The sequence below is a fragment of the Chionomys nivalis genome, chromosome 13, assembly GCF_950005125.1.
Source record: "Chionomys nivalis chromosome 13, mChiNiv1.1, whole genome shotgun sequence".
NCBI lineage: Eukaryota > Metazoa > Chordata > Mammalia > Rodentia > Cricetidae > Chionomys > Chionomys nivalis.
This window is the reverse complement of record NC_080098.1, coordinates 64621076-64628461: the sequence shown is the minus strand read 5'-3', so window position 1 is coordinate 64628461 and position 7386 is coordinate 64621076. Positions and strand designations below refer to the sequence as shown.

Genomic DNA, 7386 nt, shown 5'->3' with positions numbered 1-7386 from the left:
GGAAAAGTGTCCCCACACCACAAAAAGGAATTCTCTGTGGTATTAAGGATACTTAAAGATCCCTGCAGCTTCAGGACCCTCAAGAGTCTGTCAGAAGTGGTAGGTGAATGATGGTGTCAAAAAAAAAAAAAAAAAAAGTAGCCTTTTCTCCTGCACCCGCCTGGAACCCAAACCCCCATGGATTTCTGCTCGCCCAGGCCACAGTCTCCACTCACTACCAGCTCGGCACCACCAGCCTAGCTCCTTGCCCTGTTGCTATGGGGACCAGCCTGTAGCATCCCGGGCTGAGCCCCGCCTGCCTGTCTCCTTAGTTCTCCACGTGCTGGCTTTGTCAGGGCTCTGTCTCCACAGCAGTGGCCAGCAGAAGACAAGGGCGCTGCCAGGGAGGCAGGACCACCCACAGGACCCCAAGCGGGACTGATCAGGGCCTGAAGCACAGCTCAGCTCTTGACATCTCTGAGGAGACCCCCCCAGCTCGCTGCCCTCTGGGCCCCGGGTGAGCTCCTCCGGAAGCTGTCCCTCGGAAAGTGTGCCAGTCTCCAAGGTTGCCTGCTTGGGGCGACGGAAGGCGCGAACTTGTTTGTTTTAAAAAGACTTTCATTCCCAAAGGAAGTCGGTAAGTACCCTGGCTTTCAGGTGGCTTTGGGGCCTCGTTTGGGGAATCTGTGTGGCTGATTTCCAAGGGGTGGAGCCGGCAGGCAGGACTCTTTCTGAGGGAGGAGGAAGGTGTGTAATTGAAGCCTCCTGAGTAAGGCTGTGAGGAAGCCGCTGGGGCTGTCTGCTATGATTCTGGGGTCCCCAGTTTCCACACAGAATTAACTGTCTAGGTGTTTATTAGACAATATGTAGAGATTTCTCCACCCTTAGTCCACTCTTCCAATTTTGTTTTCAAATGAACAGCAAGGGAAAATAGTGTACTTAAATGATATATCATTGCCTGTAAGGGCCCCATGATGGTGGGGCCCCATGTCAGTGGATAAGCATCTTTTCACCCTTTTTCCTTTAGTGTTCCTAGTGCTGCTCTCCCGGAAAGTCACCTCTAACGCAACTGAAAATAAACCAAGAGAAAAAGGGATCTTCCGCTTTTCTGTGGGGAATTGGAGGATCATGGAAAGAAACTTGCTCTTTAGGTGAAGGAGGGGGAAATTTTATCAAAGGGTCATGCAGTGGCCTGTCTGCACTTTCTGGTACAGGCCCCTGGACACTCCAGAAAGTCCCAGTCCTTCCCTCCCTCCCTCCCTTCCTTCCCATTCTTCCCTTCCATCCTCCACTCCTTCCTTTTCTTGTTTTTATGTTAGCCTAGGCTAACCTCCTACTCACATGTAGTTGAGTTGGAACTCCAAATCCTCTACCTTCCAAGGACTGAGATTATAGACATACACTACAGTATCCATTATCCAGCTCAGCTGTGTGTAGATTATGCTCTGTATCAGTGGTCCTCAACCTATGGGCCATGAACCATTTATGGGTTGAGAGACCTGTCCCAGGGGTTGCCTAAGACCTTCTGCACATCAGATTTCGCATTATGATTCATAGCAGTTCATTCATTATTTACAGTTGTGAGGCAGCAACAAAAATCATTTTTTGACTGGGGGTCACCGCAACGTGAGGAACCGTATTCAGGGGTCGCAGCGTTAGGAAGGCTGAGGACCACTGCTCTATATCACTCTGTAAGCTAAGACAGAGTTTCTCATTTTCTAGAGCAACTGAGAACCTAGGCATGGTTGGCTGAAATTAGCGTGAGGTGAAAAGAATGTGTGTTTAGCCGTGTGGGGGAGGGGGAGGGTAAACGAGGGGTTTGAGTAGGTCATTAGGGGCTGAATCTTATACACAGAAGTCAAGGATCTCTGTAGTGGTGAACCCAGCTGTTCTTGGACCACAGCTTACGGCTTTTCCTTCCCTGACTTCGTTCTGGGGCAGGGGGTGCTCCACTGAAGGGCTTCTGGCTTTGAGGCCTGAAAACCAGAGTTATCTAGGGTGGGCAACTGATTTCCAGTCCCTCCGCCCCAAGGCTGGGCTGGGTCCCAGGGTGTCTCCTCATCCTTGAGCCCAGGGACTCGGAGCTCCGGCTCCTGAAAGAGACCTTAGTTTCCTTATTTGTGCTGTGAGGGCTTGTCTCTCAGGCTCCTGGTGAGAGTCAGCCTATTGTTGGTCTGGTACTGTTCCAGAAGAGTGGGTTACACACACGTGGCCTTGGGGTCAGAGCACCCACTGTAAGAGGATCATGTGTCACTTACTGGCAGCTTTCTGTGGCGTGGAAAAGCCAAGGGTACTTTTATGCCCTGAGTGGCTGGCAGTCGGGTCTGATAAGAGCTCCCCACTTCCAGGCTTCGGGGAGACCATACACATCTGGTCCATTTACTACGTAATGGATGTAGCGTCACATCACCCTTGCAGCTTCAGAGTGCTGCTGGGGCATACACTCTCTCCCATGGAGGGAGGCTACGCGTGGACTATCAGAGACAGAAGGAGCTGGGGTGGAGACTCAGCTCAGCGCTCCAGGGACATCTGAGACCCCATATGTGTCTTTGTGGCCAACAGTCCCATGAGAGGTTAAGAAGCTTTGCTGATAGAGATGTGTTCAGGAAGAGGGAAGAGTCCCACGACGATCAGCACCTGTCCCTGGATGACTATCATGTCCCGGGTGTGCAGCCAGCGAAGGTGCAGCCATCTGTGCCTACCGTGATCTGTGTGAGCGAGTGAAGGTATAGCCAGCCACCCTCCTGCAGTCTGCTGAGGAGCTCTGAGTCAGTTTCGTGGAGTTCAGTCCGTTCTCAAACTTGCTTTGTAGCCAAAGGCGGTTTTTAATTGCTGATCCTCCTGTCTCCAGCTCTCGGGAGCTGGGATTTCATGTGTGTACCACCATGCCCAGTTTACACAGTTCTGGGAATTGAACCCCATGCTTCATGTATGCTGTCCCATGAAGGTCCCCAAGCCAACTGAGGAACTTTTAATCTCCTTATGGAGCCTGTCCTGGCACAAGCTCCTGTAGACCAGGCTGGCCTCGAACTCACAGAGATCCACCTGCCTCTCCCTCCCTTCTTCTTTCCTTCTCTCTCCCCATGTCCCCCCTTCTAGATAGCTCATATGGTGCACCTCTGTGGGCATCCTCAGTAGCTGATAGCTCCGTTCTTTCCAGTTCTCCACACCCTCAGCTTCCCAGCTCAGCCTCATCCTGTAACCCTCCAAGTACCCACCTGCTGTTGAACCCTGAGCAGTTTTCGCTTAGGGAGGACCTGGGAATAAAGAGTGAAGAGTAAAGGTTGGGTCCAAGTGGTGGTAAAAATAACCATTTGGCAGGATTTAGTGTCTGGGTTGGATGCGGAGGGTAGAGGCAGTTTCCACATCACTCAGGCTTCAGAGGGTGTTCCTGGCTGACTCCGCGCAGCTGCACCGGAACAAAGCTGGAATTATGGTCTATTCAGGGCCTGATGGAGTAGGGGCGTGGCCACCCTTTTAGTGCCTTAGTTTTTATGGATCACTCTATTTATGCTTCGACGCTTTTTTTCTCTTATAGTGTAAAAAAGTGGGGGGAGGGGAGCACCAGTCACAGACTTCGCATGAAGGGCAGACACATCATAGCTTTTTGTTATAAGTAAGAAGAAGCAATTGCTTTCATTTCAGGCTCAACTGTTATTGGAGGGACTGCCAGAGTCACCCTGTAATTATGCCCCCTTGTCTGGGATGCTCTCAAAATGCCATTTCACTTAGGCACTGAGCTGGTACTGCCTCTTCAGTTCAGAGCTGAATGCTTGGTGCGCTAAGATGACTAAACCATCAAATATTTGAAAAGCTTTTTTATTTTTAAGATTAAAAGGTATAGAGAAGCCTCATTAATTAGCTACTCTCTGTTCCCAGTGTTTTACATGGACGCACGACCTAGTTGGAGTTAAGGGCCCATCCAAGGTCAACAAGCTGACTGACTTCACACACAGACCTTTTTTGAGCACCCTGTGGCTACTTCCTGAAAGAAGGCAAAATTATGTCAAAGTTTAGGAAATATTGTTCACCCCTGACCTGAGTGCCATTGTAATTGAATGACCTAGAAAGCTTTCTGAAAGAAAAGAAAATGGTTTTCAGAAAAGAAAAGACTTGTTCTCAGCACCCCTCTCTCAGTTTCTTGGCTACATTTTTTCCTTAGGGAAATTTAAGGGCAGTGAAGTAGGAATTAAAATCTCCATACATAAACAGACACGAAGACAGCTGGCTCTCATTGCACAAGAACTCTGGGCTGAGAATCGTGGACGAGCAACCAGAAGTTTTGCGCTTTTATTTTTAAATGGATTGGCTTTTCTCTTGGTTACAAATATTGTGAATTAATCTCTGTAAAATGTATGAGTTATTGAGAAATTTTGAGAAGAAAACAAAAATTATTGAACCTCATCACCCCAACACAGCCACACAAGTGGTCTCCTGGAAGCTTTTGTCTTCCTGGGTCTAGGCTATCATTCAGCAGGAGTTTGGCTGTTGGACCCAGAAGCTGACAAGGGTGTCTGAGGGCTGGGAAGATAGTTCCGTCTGTAAAGTGCTTACCTTGCAAATACAAGGATCTGAGTACAACCCTCAGATCTTACATAAAAGGAGACGGAGAGATGGCTCAGTTGGTAAAGTGCCTATTGTGCAAGCATTAGGTCCTGAGTTTACATCCCTAATACCCGTGCGCACGCCTTTGATCCCAGCACTCCGGAGGCAGAGGCAAGCAGATCTCTGTGGGTTCAAGGCCAACCTGGTCTACAAGAGCTAGTTCCAAGATAACTAAGACTGTAACACAGAGAAACCCTGTCTCAAAAACAAACAAACAAACAAAAATATTCATGTACAAAAAAGTAAGGAAGGGGCTAGAGAGATGTGGGTAAGAGCACTGCTGCTCTTCCAGAGGACTAGGTTTTGGTCCCCAGCACCCACACAGTGGCTCACAACCATCTGTAACTCCAGTTCCAGGAAGTCCAACCTTCTTCTGGCCTCTGAGGACAAAGTGTGCACATAGTACACACATAGACATGCATATAGGCAAAGCACTCAGACACAGAAATTGAGGACCATACCTGATCTTGACTGATGGCTTCCCCACACGCGTGCCCACACACACAATTCATACCTGCATATACACTACCAACGTAAGCACAACACGTACACACACATTCACACCTGCACATGAATATACACATACACACATAAACACAACACGCACAGATACAGACAGACAGACAGACAGACAGACACACACACACACACACACACACCTCTGGGCATGGTGCACTGGCATGTAACCCCAGTGCTGAGAAGTGAAGACAGGTGGATCTTTGGGGTTTGATAGCCAGTCATCCTAGCCTAGCTGACAAATTCTAAGCCAGTAAGAGACTGTGTCAAAACAGAAAAAGTGATCTGGGCATAATGACACATACCTTTAAATCCAGAACTCGGGAGTAGGGTGGGGTGCAGAAGCAGGTGGATCTCTGTGAGTTCAAGGCTAGCTTGGTCTACCTAGAGCGCTCCAGGACAACTGGACTACACAATGAGACTTTGTGTCAAAAAAAGAGAGGAAGGGAGAGAAAAGGTGTTCAGGACCTAAAGAACCACACTTGAAGTTGCTTTCTGGCCTCCACATGCATATGTACACAGTGTGCCCACACATACATGAACATGCACATATACATACATGCAAAGATGCTCCCTCTTGGAAGTACTAGAAGGGTCTCCACCTATGGAAAGATAAGACACACTTAGGCATTTTGCCCAGCACTTGGATTCTAAAGGGTTCCAGGAAGGATTTGGGACTTGTGACTCTCAGTTCCCAAGAACAGATGGGTAACTGGAAAACTCCATGCCCTCATGGTTAGAGTGACCGGTTGGGACCCAAACAAACGAAGGGCCAGCACGAGGGCTTCCTTGCTCTGAAAGGTCTCATTGTCTTTCCTTCTTCTCCGGGAATTGCCTGTGGAGCCTGCTGTATGTTCTATGTCTAGCAGCTGATTTGTAAAGGGTCATTGATTAGGTAACAGCATTGGCTCAGCCTCAGCTGTGGGTTCTGTCCTGGCAAGTGGATCTTTCCTATGGGGATTCCCAGAAAGTGGCATTTTCCCATACATTCCCCTGTAGACAGGTCTCTGCTCCACTTCCCTCTCCTTCAAGGTACCTCTGAGTCTGCTCTTTGTCTTTTGATCTTTGCAGAGGAACCCGAGTTAGGGGCCTGGTTCCCCCTAAGTCATTGCTAGGTTTCTTAGAGAATAAGGCTTAGGGATCTTATAGGCAGGATAGGGGCCTAGGAAGGGGTGTCCTTCCTCTTGGGAGCTGCCTCCTGTGCAGTGAGCTGCTTGGCAGAAGAGAAAAACACCGCTGATGGACATCTGAGGGGGACCTGGAGCCGATGTGGCCTTCCTCTGCAGAGCCTCTGGCTGCACGAAGTTATCCAGGGTCCTTGAGGTTGAATAGCACATACAGGCCTTCATGTCTACAGTGTTGTGGCTTGAATATGAAATGTCTCTCACAAGTTCATGTGTTTGTTTCAGTTTTTGAGACAGGGTTCCATGTAGCTCAAGCTGACCCCAAACTCAATACGTCGCCAAGGACAACCTTGAACTGATCCTTCCTTTCTGCACCTCTACAGGGATGGAATGACACGCATGTGTCACCATGACTGGCTGGTTAGTGTTAGATTCCTACTTCATAGCTGGTGGAGTTATTAGGGGAGGTCATAAACCTTTAGCAGGTGGGACCTCTGTGGAGGAAGTACATCACTCACTGGGGGCATCCCTTGGATGTGTATTATCCTTGGCTTCTTCCAGTCCCACCCTCTCTGCTTCCTGATCAGTCACTGTGTAAAGCATTCTATTACATTCCCACTGCCACAATGGACTGATAGATTGTGAACCTTGAAACCTTTGGCCCGGATAGGTCCTTCCTCCTTTAAGCCGTATCTGTCAGGCAATGTGTCTCAGTGATACACGGTTAACACCTCAGGAACACTGCAGGGCTGTGGGTCCGTCAGGCCATTGGTCTCATGTACTGCTGGCTGAAATGATCAGAAAAATTAGAACATGTACCTTCACTTCCCAGTGCCCACTCTTCTACTTTGGGCCGGAGCTTCCCTCCTTCTGACCTCAGGTCATCTCCTTGCTCTTTTCCTGATGAAAATATTGTACCGTGGATCTGCTGCTGTCTAACAAATCACCCAGAATTTAGTGGCTTAAAAAAGTGGTAGGAGCTAGGAGATGATTGGGTGAGTGATTTAGATCCCACACACAAGCCATTGTGGGCAGTTCTCATCTGTAACCCAGTGCTGAGGAAATGAAAGAAGTGTATGTCTGGAGCTCACTGGCCAGCCAGTCCAGCGGAAAGAGTGAGGTCCAGGGTCAGGGTCAATCCCCGGAGCTCACTGGCCAGCCA

The 7386-nt window shown here is 49.0% G+C and overlaps 1 protein-coding gene across 1 annotated transcript in view; it reads left to right on the top strand.

Moving 5' to 3' along the window:
- The first annotated feature begins 406 nt into the window (after positions 1 to 406).
- The window catches only part of Fgd3 (FYVE, RhoGEF and PH domain containing 3), a 52797-nt gene continuing 45817 nt past the window's right edge, over positions 407 to 7386 (top strand). Inside the window, exon 1 of the mRNA XM_057787490.1 lies at positions 407 to 616. The gene's annotated coding sequence lies outside the window, so the exon portion shown is untranslated. The remainder of the gene's footprint in view (positions 617 to 7386) is intronic.